At 39.8% G+C, this 14,620-nt stretch overlaps 1 pseudogene; it reads left to right on the forward strand.

Moving 5' to 3' along the window:
- Window positions 1-6,848: 6,848 nt before the first annotated feature.
- LOC136148526 (centrosomal protein 43 pseudogene) lies at window positions 6,849-8,542 on the forward strand (annotated as a pseudogene).
- Window positions 8,543-14,620: the final 6,078 nt, after the last annotated feature.

The following is a 14,620-nucleotide window of genomic DNA, read 5'->3' on the forward strand; positions in this document are numbered from 1 at the left end:
GAATTTAACTCAGATGACCATTATATCTACTACTGTGAGCAAGAATCCCTTAGAAGAAATGGAGTAGCCATCATAGTCAACAAAAGAGTCTGAAATGCAGTACTTGGATGCAAAAACAACACAATGATCTCTGTTCATTTCAAAGGCAAACCATTCGATTTAAGAGTAATCCAAGTCTATACACCGACCAGTAATGCTGAAGAAGCTGAAGTTGAAGAGTTCTATGAAGACCTATAAGACCTTCTAGAACTAACACCCCCCAAAAGATATCCTTTTCATTATAAGGGACTGGAATACAAAAGTAGGAGGTCAAGAGATACCTGGAGTAACAGGCAGATTTGGCCTTGGGGTACAAAATGAAGCAGGTCAAAGGTTAACAGATTTTTGCTGAGAACGCACTAGTCATAGCAAAGACCCTCTTCCAACAACACAAGACTCGACACATGGACATCACCAGAAGGTCAGTACCAAAATCAGATTGACTATATTCTTTGCAGCCAAAGATGGAGAAGCTCTATACAGTCAGCAAAAACAAGATGGGGAGCTGACTGTGGCTCAGATCATGAACTCCTTACTGCCAAATTTAGACTTAAATTGAAGAAAGTAGGGAAAACCATTAGACCATTCAGGTATGACCAAAATCAAATCCCTTATGATTATACATTGGAAATGACAAATAGATTCAAGGGATAAGATCTGATAGACGAGTGCCTGAAGAATTGTACAAGAGGCAGTGATCAAGACCATCCCCAAGAAAAACAAATGAAAATGGCAAAATGGTTGTCTGAGGAGGCCTTACAAATAACTGAGAAAAGAAGAGAAGCAAAAGGCAAAGGAGAAAAGGAAAGATAAACCCATTTGAACGAAGACTACCAAAGAATAGGAAGGAGAGATAAGAAAGCCTTAGCAGTGATCAGTGCAAATAAATAGAGGAAAACAATAGAATAGGAAAGAATAGAGAGCTCTTCATGAAAAATAGAGATACCAAGGGAACATTACATGCAAAGATGGGCACAATAAAGGACAGAAATAGTATAGACCTAACAGAAGCAGAAGATATTAGGAAGAGGTGGCAAGAATACACAGAAGAGCTATACAAAAGATATCTTCATGACCCAGATAGCCACAATAGTGTGATCACTTACCCAGAGCTAGACATCCTGGAATGCGTAGTCAAGTGGGCCTTAGGAAGCATCACTATGAATAACGCTAATGGAGGTGATTGAATCCAGTTGAGCTATTTCAAATCCTGAAAGATGATGCTGTGAAAGTTCTTCACTCAATAGTCCAGCAAATTTGAAAAACTCAGCAGTGGCCACAGGACTGGAAAAGGTCAGTTTTCATTCCAATTTCAAAGAATAGCAATGGCAAATAATGTTCAAACTACCACACAATTGCACTCATCTCACATACTAGCAAAGTAATGCTTAAAATTTTCCAAGCCAGACTTCAACAGTATGTGAACCAACAACCTCCAGTTGTTCAAGCTGAATTTAGAAAAGGCAGAGGAACCAGAGATCAAATTGACAACATCTATTGGATCATTGAAAAAGAAAGAGAGTTCCAGAAAAACATCTATTTCTGCTTTATTGACTATGCCAAAGCCTTTGACTGTGTGGATCGCCACAAACTATGGAAAACACTTCAAGAGATGAGAATACCAGATCACCTGATCTCCTTCCTGAGAAATCTGTATGCAGGTCAGGAAGCACCAGTTAGAACTGGACACAGAACAACAGACTCCAACAACAGGTTCCAAATAGGCAAAGAGTATGTCAAGCCTGTATATTGTCACCCTGTTTATTTAACTTATATGCAGAATACATCATGTGAAATGCCAGGCTGGATGAAGCACAAGCTGGAATAAAGATTGCTGGGAGAAGTATCAATAACCTCAGATATACAGATGACACCACCTTTATGTGAGAAAGCAAAGAAAGACTAAAGAGCCTCTTGATGAAAGTAAAAGAGGTGAGTGAAAAAGTTGGCTTAAAACTCAACATTCAGAAAACGAAGATTATGGTATCCAGTCCCAAACTTCAAGATAAATAGATGGGGAAATAATGAAAACAGTGAGAGACTTTACTTTGGAGCCTCCAAAAATCATTGCAGATGGTGACTGCAGCCATGAAATTAAAAGACACCTGCTCCTTGAAAGAAAAGCTATGACCAACCTAGACAGCATATTAAAAACCAGAGACATTACTTTGCCAACAAAGCTTCATCTAGTCAAAGTTATGGTTTCTCCAGTAGGCATGTCTGGATGTGAGATTTGGCGTATAAAGAAAGCTGAGTGCCGAAGAATTGATGCTTTTGAACTGTGATGTTGGAGAAGACTCTTGAGAGTCCCTTGTACTGCAAGAAGATCCAACCAGTTCATCCTAAAAGAAAGAAGTCCTGAATTTTCATTGGAAGGACTGATGCTGAAGCTGAAACTTCAATACTTTGGTTACCTGATATGAAGAACTGACTCATTTGAAAAGACCCTGATGCTGGGAAAGACTGATGGTGGGACGAGAAGGGGACAACAGAGGATGAGATAGTTGGATGGCATCACCGACTTGATGGACATGAGCTTGAGCAAGCTCTGGGAGTTGGTCATGGACAGGAAAGCCTGGCATGCTGCAGTCCACGAGGTTGCAAAGAGTCAGACATGACTGAGTGACTGAGCTGAACTAAATCTTATGCTCAACTTTCAAAGTTAAAGAAAGCTCCTGTATTACAGAGGACAATGTCTATTTATATCTATAAAACCTTCTAATCAAAGTATATCTTGGAAATGAATATGTGAAGATCAGCGTAGTGTTTGGAATACAGTCTGGAGAGAGAAGAACTGGGAAACTTATTAGAATGAGAGGATTCCACTTCCCAGAGATAATCTATGTGATTTATGTACATATATAATGAGGGGAAAGGGATTTTTCAGGGAACTGAAAAATATACTTTTTATACTAAACTAAGGGCAAATATTTATTTTGTATTTAAACAGATTCAGTTGTAACAAGGAAAAAAAGAATTTCCATACTTTCTCCTTTTGTTCTCATAGACCAGCTTCCAAAAATAGTTTCTGATTTGACTGGATAATTGTTAATTATAAACTGCATTAACTTTAACCAATTATAATGAATGATGATCTTTATTGTTTAATTTCATTAAGAAAGATCCCACTGATACATAAGAAGTGAATTTCATAAGTTAATTTATGATCTTGTCAGTGCACCTGTACATTTAAATCTGTACTTGGACCACTTGCTATGATCATAATTATTTCTTTGTGTAGCAAAAAGATTTCTAGCTCTAGATTTTATTAAAAGTGTTTGAAATTTCTCAAAGAATAGCATATTGGTGGGTATAATTTACTTTCTCAAATCCCAAGGCTAAAATAAATAGGAAAGAAACCAATCATGTAAAACTTCATTGAGTGCAACATTTCTCAACATGCAAACAAAGCAAATACTTACTTGATTTCCCGAGTTGTGTTTTAAAAGATTTCTGCCTCAAGATGTAAATGCTTTAATTCTTTTCAGGGCAATGCGATATTCTCCTACAATGAAATGGTAAAGGAAAACTAATATGAACCCTTTGAACGATCTGCAGAGAGAAAAAGAGTTGATACTAGTGAAGAAAAGAAATTTAAAATATCATTCACATTACTTAGCCACAGTGTTGATTGTAAGCAAAGATACTAAGAACCTTTAAGGAGGCTGGAGATTCAACAACCAGATTGGTGACACACCTTGAAAAAGTGCCCAAAGAATATAGACATGAGAGTTCTGATTGCCTCAGTGATGCACTGAAGCACAATTGAAGAAATATAAACCTGGTATAGAGAGCTAGGAGATGACAGATTGCAACAGTCTGCAACAATCAGGGATGAACTGCTGTTTGAATGATTGAATTTTACACTTTGGAAGGCTACTAGATTCCTAGAGCCAAAGGTTTCAAAAGATAGACTATTTGTCCAACCATCCCAGAAGGAAACATTAAGTCTGTTAGTTTCAATCATTTACTTACATGGGCATTAATGCCCTTGGGTTTCACATCTTTAGACACTAATGTCAATAATCAGGATGTGGTACAGGTAGATGCTAGCAATGACTAATTCACAGGCATTTTCTGACTTAAACTCTTACTCTTGCAGGTACAGATGCGGTAGGGAATCAGTATTTATTATATATTTATTCCATTTTGGAGGCATTTTTAACTGAGGTATAATAAACAAACATTATATTAATTTCAGTAGAAAACTTGAGGATTTAAAATTTTTATATATTGTGAAATGATCACTACAGTAAGTCTAGTTAATGTACATCATCATATATGAAAAAGAAAAAAAAAGTGAAAGTGCTAGCCATTCAGTCGTGTCTGATTCTTTGTGACCACACGGATCGTAGCTCGTCAGGTCCCTCTGTTCATGGGATTCTCCAGGGAAGAATACTGGCATGGGTTGCCATGCCTTCCTCCAGGGGATCTTCCTGACCCAGGGATTGAACCTGGGTCTCCAGTATTGCAAGAAAATTTTTTACCATCTGAGTCACCAGGGAAGCCCATCGCCATATACAGTTATGTCTCTTTTTCTTATAATGAGAACTTCTAAGATTTACACTCTTATCAACTTTCAAATATGCAATACAGTATTATTACTTATAGTCATCATGGTGTACATTACATCTCCATGACTTATTTTATAACTGGAAGTTTCTACCTTTTCAATCTTTTCACCCATGTGGCCCATCCCTCACAGTCTACCTTTGGCACCTACTAATCTGTTCTCAGTATCTATGAGCTTGGTTTTATTTTTTTATTTTTTGTTGCTATTAGGTTGGTGCAAAAGTAACTATGATTTTGGACCCTGAATTTTAAATCACTATAACTAGGCTCAAACACATCTCTATTAATCAAAATAGGAACCATTACAAATCAACACATTTTTGTCAATGAGAAATGTTTGTTTATTCCTGTAGCATAAAAATCCATGCTTTAGGATTTAACAAACTTTTGGAAAGCATTTTCTGCTTCCTGCTGGTTGTGGAAGCATTTTCCCTGCAAAGAGTTGTCAAGATGCTTGAAGAAGTGGTAGTGAGTTGGCAAGAAGTCAGGTGAACATGGTACATAAGGCAAAACGTTGTAGCCCAATCGTTCAGCTTTTTTTTTTTTTTTTTTTTTATCGTTCAGGTTTTGAAGTGTTGTTTGTGTGACATGTGATCAGGTGTCGTGGAGAACTGGGCCCTTTCTGTTCACAATGTTGGCTGTAGGCATTGCAGTTTTGGGTGCATCTAATTGATTTGCTGAGCATACTTGTCAGATGTAACGGTTTCTCTGGAATTCAGAAAGTTGTAGTGGATCAGACTGGCAGCAGACCACCAAACAATGACCAAGACCCTTTTTTTGGTGCAAGTTTGGCTTTGGGAAGTGCTTTGGAGCTGCATCTCAGTTCAACCACTGAGCTGGTTGTCATGTAAAATCTCCTTTTCCTCTCATGTCACAATCTGATCGAGAAATGGTTTGTTGTTGCATAGAATAAGAAAAGATGACGTTTCAAAACGACATTTTTTTTTTTTTTTTTTTTTTGGTCAGCTCATGAGGCACCAATTATCGAGCTTTTTCACCTTTCCAATTTGCTTCAAATACTCCTGGAGTTGGTGATGGACAGGGAGGCCTGGTGTGCTGCAGTCCATGGGGTTGCAAAGAGTCAGACACGACTGAGTGACTGAACTGAACTGAACCAAATGACCATAGAATGGTTGATGCTGAATTCTTGGGCAACTTCCCCTGTAGTTGGAAGAGGACCAGCTTCTCTCAATGGTCATTGTCAACTTCCAATGGCTGGGCACTATGCTCATCTTCAAGTCTCTCATCTCCTTTGCAAAACTTCTTAAACCACCACTCACTGTACATTCATTAGCAGTTCCTGGGCCAAATGCTTTGTTGTGAGTTTCTCTTTGCTGCTTTATGACTCATTTTGAACTCGAATAAGAAAATCATTCAAATTTACTTTTGATGTAACATCATTTCCAGAGTCTAAAACACATATAAAAGAAACAGCAAGTAAGAATTCATTAGCAAAAAGTATAAAGCAAGAAATATACATTACAAGGATGCACAACATAACCACATTTAAGAATGTATTCCATGAAAGTATGCCAAGAATTTATCAAATGGCAAAGTTCAACAATGCAAAACCACACTTGAGCACCAAACTAATTTTTTTTTAATCCCACATTGCTCCATTTGTATTTTATTATATGTGTGTGTGTATTCTACTTCTCTAACTATTCATCCATGAACGAAGACTTACGTTGTTTCCATATCTTGACTACTACATTGCAAACATAATGCTGACATGTACATGGAGGTACATATATATCTTTGAATTAGCACTGTGGGCTTCCCTTATAGCTCAGTTGGTAAAGAATCCACCTGCAATGTGGGAGACCTGGAAAGATCCCCTGGAGAAGGGAATGGCTACTCACTCCAGTATTCTGGCCTGGAGAATTCCATGGATGCATAATCCTGGGGTTGCAAAGAGTCAGACATGACCGAGTGACTTTCACTTTTCATTTTTGGGGAATAAATACTCAGAAAAGGAATTGCTGGATCATGTGGTAATGCTATTTTTAATTTTTTGAGGAAATTGGATGCTGTTTTCCATAGTAGCTGCACCGATTTACATTCCTATCAATGCACAATGGTTCTCTTTACTTAATATACTTTCCAACATTTATCATTTCTTGCCTTTTAAAATATAGCATTTTAACAGATGTGAGGTAATATCTCATTGTGGCTTTGATTTGCATTTCTTTAATGACTAATGATGTTGAACATATTTTCACATACCTTTTGTCCATCTGTACGTCTTATTGGAAAATATCTATCTAGATCTTCTGACCATTTTAAATCATTAGTTTTATGAATTCATATATTTTGGATATTAGCTCTTATTAGATATATGATTTGCAAATATTTTCTGCTGTTCAATAGGTTGCTTTATCATTTTGTTGATGGATCCCTTGCTGTACAGAAGTTTTTTCAGTTTAGTGTAGTCTCTCTTACTCATTTTTGATTCTGTTACCTTTGTTTTGGTATCAGATTCAAAAAAATCATTACCAAACCTATGTTAAGAAGCTTACTAGCGCGCCGGCGCCGGGGGCGTGGTCTCAGCCACGCGCCCTGCGGGCTGAGGCGACCGGCGGCCATTGGTGCGGCTTGGGCGGTTGTCTTCGAGAAGCAAGATGGCGGGGACGGCTGCCGCGGTGGTGGCGGAGGAGGATACGGAGCTGCGGGACCTGCTGGTGCAGACGCTGGAGAACAGCGGGGTTCTTAACCGCATCAAGGCTGAACTCCGGGCAGCTGTGTTTTTAGCACTAGAGGAGCAAGAAAAAGTAGAGAACAAAACTCCTTTAGTTAATGAGAGCCTGAAAAAGTTTTTAAACACAAAAGACGGCCGGCTGGTGGCCAGTCTCGTTGCCGAATTTCTTCAGTTTTTTAATCTTGACTTTACCTTGGCAGTTTTTTTAGCCTGAAACTAGCACATTTCAAGGTCTTGAAGGTCGAGAGAATTTAGCCCAAGAGTTAGGAATTATTGAAGCCGAAGGTACTGTGGGTGGACCCTTATTATTAGAAGTGGTCAGACGCTGTCAACAGAAAGAAAAAGGGTCAACCAGTGGGGAAGGTGCACTGGACCTGCCTGATATACATTCTCCACTAAAGTCACCAGGAGGAAAAACAGGTGCACACACTCCTCCCAGTAAGATACCAAGGTATAAAGGACAAGGTAAGAAGAAGACAAGCGGGCAGCAGTCTGGTGCCAAGAAGGCCAGCAATGATGCCAGTCACAGCGATACCAGTATCTCATCATCAGAGCCAAAGAGCAGAAGTAGTCTTCACTTACTGGCCCGTGAAGCTAAAATCGGGTCCTTGTTAGGCAACAACAGTCTCGATGTCAACGCCAAAGTGGGTCCCGGTCCAGATGAAGATGACCTGGAAGGGGATTCTTTCTTTGATGACCCCGTTCCTAAACCAGAAGCAGCGTACCGTTGGAGAAATGAACCCAAGTAAGCAAGCAGGAAACCTTGCATCGCTCTCTGATGCGCCCCCCCCTAAAAAGTGGACTCAGCTCCCTTGCTGGAGCCCCTTCATTGAAAGAGTCTGAAAGTAAAAGGGGAAACCCAATTCTAAAAGATGTTAAATTGGTCAATGATAAAATTGGATCACTGGAGAAGAAGATGACTATGTTGATAATTTTAATAGCACCAGCCATCGCTCAGAGAAGAGCGAGCTGAGTATTGGGGAAGAGATTGAGGAGGACTTCTCTGTGGAAATGGATGACGCCAACACCAGTGGTAAACTTGAGGACCTGACGCAGGACCTGACAGGTGTCGCAGGAAGATGTGGCCTAGGCCCGTGTGTGGCAGCGTGCTGTCGGCAGAGGACGGGACTCGGATCAGTTCCCTCCAGACAATCGCTCTTTGCTGGAATGTCTGCTCCCTTGTGTTTCAAAGGATTACAGATATTTAAAAAAATTAACTTTTCATTATACTAAACAAAATAATTCCTATTTGAGCCCATGTGTGGAAGATTTAATATTCCTAATTTGGTCTAGGTACATGCTTCTCTATGAAAGTTGATTAGGCTCAAATTTACCACAAGGAGGGAGCCGGTGCAGTGCTGGTATTAAGCGCATCGGGAAGGCGGCAGTAGAGCTGTGGGTTCACGGCTCCACGCGCCTGCCTGCCTGCCTGCCTGCCTGCCTGCCTGCCTGCGGGCTGGCACCAGGGCTCAGGCGTTCGGCAGCAGGAGGGGCGTCTGCAGTCGGAGGGGGCGGTGGTGGGTGGTTCCACAACGAGCTGGCCCGTGGCCTGGAAGATCTGAAGCCTGGAGTCTGTCACTGTAAGCTACACTTGATAGGTTGACTTGGCTTTGCATTTCCTTCCGTTTGGGAGGTTTGTTAGACCATTAAGGTTATATTAAAAATCCTCGTGTGTGTCCTTCTTAGTTTTGCTCGTTTTAAAGATTTAAAATCTGGAGGTGCTTGTGATTTTTTATTTCTGGAATTGTTCCTGATGCATTTGAGGTCACCATCCTGGGTCTGTGTAAGCAGTTTTATTCACAGGTTCTCCTCATTGCAGTTATTTGTAAAGATGCTTTGAAACATATTAAATACCAAAATGCATCTGGAAAAAAAAAAAAGCTTACTGACTGTATTTTCTTCTAGACGTTATATGGTTTCAAGTATTACTTCAAGTCTTTAACCCATTTTGAGTTAACTTTTGTGTATAGTGTAGGATAATGGAGAAATTGCATTCTTTTGCATGTTGTCTAGTTTTCCCAGCGTCATTTAAGAGGCTGTTCTCTTCCTACTGTATATCCTTGGTTCCATTATCATAAGCTAATCAACATATACATATACAAATGTATATATGTGTATGTGTGTATATATACATATATATATATACACATATATATATGGTTTTATCTCTAGACTCTCTCGTCTGTATCTGTGTGGTGGTTTTTATGCAATACAATGCTATTCTAATTACTATAGATTTATAATATAGTTGAAATCAGGGAGTGTGATGCATCCAGCTTTGTCCTTCTTCCTTTCTCAATATTAGGGATCTTCTGTGGTTCCATGTAAATTTTAGGATTGCTTGTGCTAGTTCTGTGAAATATGCCATTGGAATTTTGATAAGGAGCGCACTGAATCTCTAGACTGCTTTAGGTAGAATAGGCATTTTAACAATATTAATTCTTCCAATCCACAAGCATAGAATCTTTCCAGTTATTTGTGTCTTCTTAAATTTCTTTCATTAATGTCTTATGATTTTTAATATACAAGACTTTCAATTCTGTTTAAATTAATATTAGCTATTTTATTCTTTTCGATGCATTGTAAGTGAAATTATTTTCTTATTTTCTCTGGTAGTTTCTTCAGTTCAGTCACTCAGTCGTGTTGGACCATGAACCACAGCACTCTAGGCCTCCATGTCCATCACCAACTCCCAAAGCCCACCAAACCCATGTCCATCGAGTCGATGATGCCATCCGACCATCTCATGCTCTGTCATCCCCTTCTCCTTCTGCCCTCAATCTTGCCAGCATCAGGGTCTTTTCCAATGAGTCAGCTCTTCACATCAGGTGGCCAAAGTATTGGAGTTTCAGCTTCAATATCAGCCCTTCCAATGAACACCCAGAACTGATCTCCTTTAGGATGGACTGCTTGGATCTCCTTGCAGTCCAAGGGACTCTCAAGAGTCTTCTCCAACACCACAGTTCAAAAGGATCAATTCTTTGGCACTCAGATGTCCTTATAGAACAACTCTCACATCCATACATGGCCACTGGAAAAACCAGAGCCTTGACTAGACAGACCTTTGTTGGCAAAGTAATGTCTCTGCTTTTTAATATGCTGTCTAGGTTGGTCATAACTTTCCTTCCAAGGAATAAGCATCTTTTAATTTCATGGCTGAAATCACCATCTGCAGTGATTTTGGATTTATTTTTCTAAATAAAGTCTGACACTGTTTCCACCGTTTCCCCATCTATCTGCCATGAAGTGATGGGACCGGATGCCATGATCTTAGTTTTCTGAATGTTGAGCTTTAAGCCAACTTTTTCACTCTCCTCTTTCACTATCATCAAAAGGGTTTTTAGTTCCTCTTCACTTTCTGCCATAAGGGTGGTGACATCTGTGTATCTGAGGTTATTGATATTTCTCCCGGCAATCTTGATTCCAGCATGTGCTTCTCCCAGCCCAGCATTTCTCATGATGTACTCTGCATATAAGGTAAATAAGCAGGGTTACAATATATAGCCTGACATTATACCTGACATTATACAGCCTTGATGTACTTCTTTTCCTATTTGGAACCAGTCTATTGTTCCATGACCAGTTCTAACTGTTGCTTCCTGACCTGCATACAGGTTTCTCAACAGGCAGGTCAGATGGTCTGGTATTCCCATCTCTTTCAGAATTTTCCACAGTTTATTGTGATCCACACAGTCAAAGGCTTTGGCATAGTCAATAAAGCATAAATAGATATTTTTCTGGAACTCTCTTGCTTTTTTGATGATCCAGAGGATGTCAGCAATATGATCTCTGGTTCCTTTGCCTTTTCTAAAACCAGCTTGAACATCTGGAAATTCACGGTTCACGTATTGCTGAAGCCTGGCTTGGAGAATTTTAAAGATTACTTTGCTAGTGTGTGAGATGAGTGCAATTGAGCATTTTTTAGCATTGCCTTTCTTAGGGATTGGAATGAAAACTCACCTTTTCCAGTCCTGTGGCCACTGCTGAGTTTTCCATATTTGTTGGCATACTGAGTGCAGCACTTGCACATCTTTCAGGATGTGAAATGGCTCAACTGTAATTCCATCATCTCCATTAGCTTTGTTTGTAGTGATGCTTCCTAAGGCCCCCTTGACTTCACATTCCAGGATGTCTGGCTCTAGGTGAGTGTGAGTGATCACACCATCGTGATTATCTGGGTTGTGAAGATCTTTTTTGTACAGTTCTTCTGTGTATTCTTGCCACCTCTTCTTAATATCTTCTGCTTCTTTTAGGTCCCTACCATTCCTGTCCTTTATTGAGCCCATCTTTGCATGAAATGTTCCCTTGGTATCTTTAATTTTCTTGAAGAGATCTCTAGTCTTTCCCATTCTATTTTTTTCCTCTAGTTCTTTGCACTGATCACTGAGGAAGGCTTCCTTATCTCTCCTTGCTATTCTTTGGAACTCTGTATTCAAATGGGTATATCTTTCCATTTCTCCTTTGCTTTTCACTTCCCGTTTTTTTCACAGCTATTTGTATGGCCTCCTCAGGCAGCCATTTTGCTTTTTTGCATTTCTTTTTCTTGGGGATGGTCGTGATTCCTGTCTCCTGTTCAATGTCACGAACCCCCATCCATAGTCATCAGGCACTCTATCAGATCTAGTCTCTTAATTCTATTTCTCACATACACTATATAGTCATAAGGGATTTGTTTTAGGTCATACCTGAATGGTCTAGTTGTTTTATCCCCTTCTTCAATTTCAGTTTGAATTTGGCAATGAGGAGTTCATGATCTGAGCCACAGTCAGCTCCCAGCCTTGTTTGTGCTCGCTGTATAGAGCTTCTCCATCCTTGGCTGCAAAGAATATAATCAATATGATTTCGGTGTTGACCATCCGGTGATGTCCATATGTAGAGTCTTCTCTTGTGTTGTTGGAAGAGGGTGTTTGCTATGACTAGTGTGTTCTCTTGGCAGAACTCTATTAGCCTTGGCACTGCTTCATTCCGTACTCCAAGGCTAAATTTGCTTGTTTCTCCAGGTGTTTCTTGATTTCCTACTTTTGCATTCCAGTCCCCTATAATGAAAAGGACATCTTTTTTGGGTGTTAGTTCTAAAAGATCTTGTAGGTCTTCATAGAACCATTCAACTTCAGCTTCTTCAGCGTTATTGGTTGGGGCATAGGTTTGGATTACCTTGATATTGAATGGTTTGCCTTGGAAATAAACAGAGATCATTCTGTCGTTTTTGAGATTGCATCCAAGTACTGCATTTTGGACTCTTTTTTTGACTATGATGGCTACTCCATATCTTCTAAGGGATTCCTGCATACATCAGCACATATAATGGTCATCTGAGTTAAATTCACCCATTCCAGTCCATCTTAGTTCACTGATTCCTAGAATGTCGATGTTCACTCTTGTCATCTCCGGTTTGACCACTTCCAATTTGTCTTGATTCATGGACCTGACATTTCAGGTTCCTATGCAACATTTCTCTTTACAGCATTGAATTTTGCTTCTATCACCAGTCCCATCCACAACTGGGTGTTGCTTTTGTTTTTGCTCCATCCCTTCATTCTCTCTGGAGTTATTTCTCCATTTATCTCCAGTAGCATATTGGGCACCTACCAACCTGGGGAGTTCATCTTTAAGTGTCCTATCTTTTTGCCTTTTCATACTGTTCATGGGGTTCTCAAGACAAGAATATTGAAGTGGTTTGCCTTCTCCAGTGGACCACATTCTGTCAGACCTCTCCACCATGACCTGTCTGTCTTGGGTGGCCCCATATGGCATGGCTTAGTTTCATTTAGACAAGGCTGTGGTCCTGTGATCAGATTGGCTAGTTGTCTGTTACTAGTTTATAGAAAGGCAACATATTTTTGTGCATTGATTTTGTATCCTGCAACTTTACTAATTTTTCATTAGTTGTAACAGTTTTATTTTTATTTTGCTGTGGAGTTTTAGGGTTTTCTATATATAGTATTATACCATCTGCAATAGTGACAGTTTTACTTCTTCCTTTCCAATTTGGATGCCTTTTATTTCTTTTTCTAGCCTGACTGCTCTGGCTGGGACTTCCAAAACTCTGTTGAATAAAACTGACAAAAGTGGGCATACTTAACTTCTTGCAGTTAAAGGGAAGGTTTTCAGCTTTTAACCACTGTATAGTATAGGTTTTATACTATTCTTTCATTTGGACCATATTTCTCTTTCATTTTGCATAAGTCTCTCCATTGGTTTGTACACAGTAGATGAAATCACCACCTCACTCTAAAGGAGTGATCTCATGTAGGAGATGAACCTTGTCACTCAACCCATCCTAGCTCTTGTCTTTCAAATCTTTTTGTTTGTCCAATAAGCTATTATATTCTAATAGCTCCAAGCAGATAAATATACTCCAAGACCTGTCAATGTCTCATGGGGAGGATATCATTATCTGGATTCACGCTGACTGGAAGCCAGACCTTCACTCGGCAGCTTTAAAAGTATGCAGATTGATACTGTCTTGTGGGACCACAAAGCCAAGTCCCACTAGCCACCAGAGTCAGGTAATCGGGGTGTCCCATATGTAGCAACTGCAAAAATAGGAGCCCTAGACAAGTCATGTCTGACTCTTTGTGACCCCATGGATAGTAGCCTTCCAGGCTCCTCTGTCCATGGGATTATCCAGGGAAGAATACTGGAGTGGGTTGCCATTTCCTCCTCCAGGGGATCTTCCTGACCCACGGCATGAACTCATGTCTCTATACATCTCCTGCATTAGCAGGCAGGTTCCTTTACCACTAGTGCCAACTGGGAAGCCCAAGACAAATGAATGAACCATTTTTTTAGAGATGCCAGAGAGCTGGTGCAAGGAAATGGAGAATACCAAGGTGGTGAACATAGCCAGTGTTCCTTGAGAGCAGTTTGGAAGGCCACAAATCTGAAGCCTGCCCCTCAGGCCAAAGCTCCAGGACAAGCAAAGAAACATGTCTATTCAGATTCTCTGCCAATTTTCCAGTTAGACCCTTTATTCCAATTTTCAACTTAATCCAAAATTGTGGTCTATTCGAGTATACCCAAACTGGCAAGTCTGAATGATATGGCATATTTGGCTTGCTGTGGCTCATGTAGATAGCTCTGCCAGAGACAGGAACTGGTTGTTTCCCACCAGAAATGGATGCAATTTGCTCTTTAAAATACTTTAAAAACAAATGAGCTCGAAATTTCTGTGAATATAGACAAATGGGAACATGAATACTAGCATACTGAAATTGAGCATATCAGTACTGAAAGAAAGGAGAATGTGACTTCTGACAAAGTTCAGTACTTGAAATATTAATAATATAATTTCACAAAGTATAAACAAAA

Source organism: Muntiacus reevesi, chromosome 1, assembly GCF_963930625.1.
Source record: "Muntiacus reevesi chromosome 1, mMunRee1.1, whole genome shotgun sequence".
Classification (NCBI taxonomy): domain Eukaryota; kingdom Metazoa; phylum Chordata; class Mammalia; order Artiodactyla; family Cervidae; genus Muntiacus; species Muntiacus reevesi.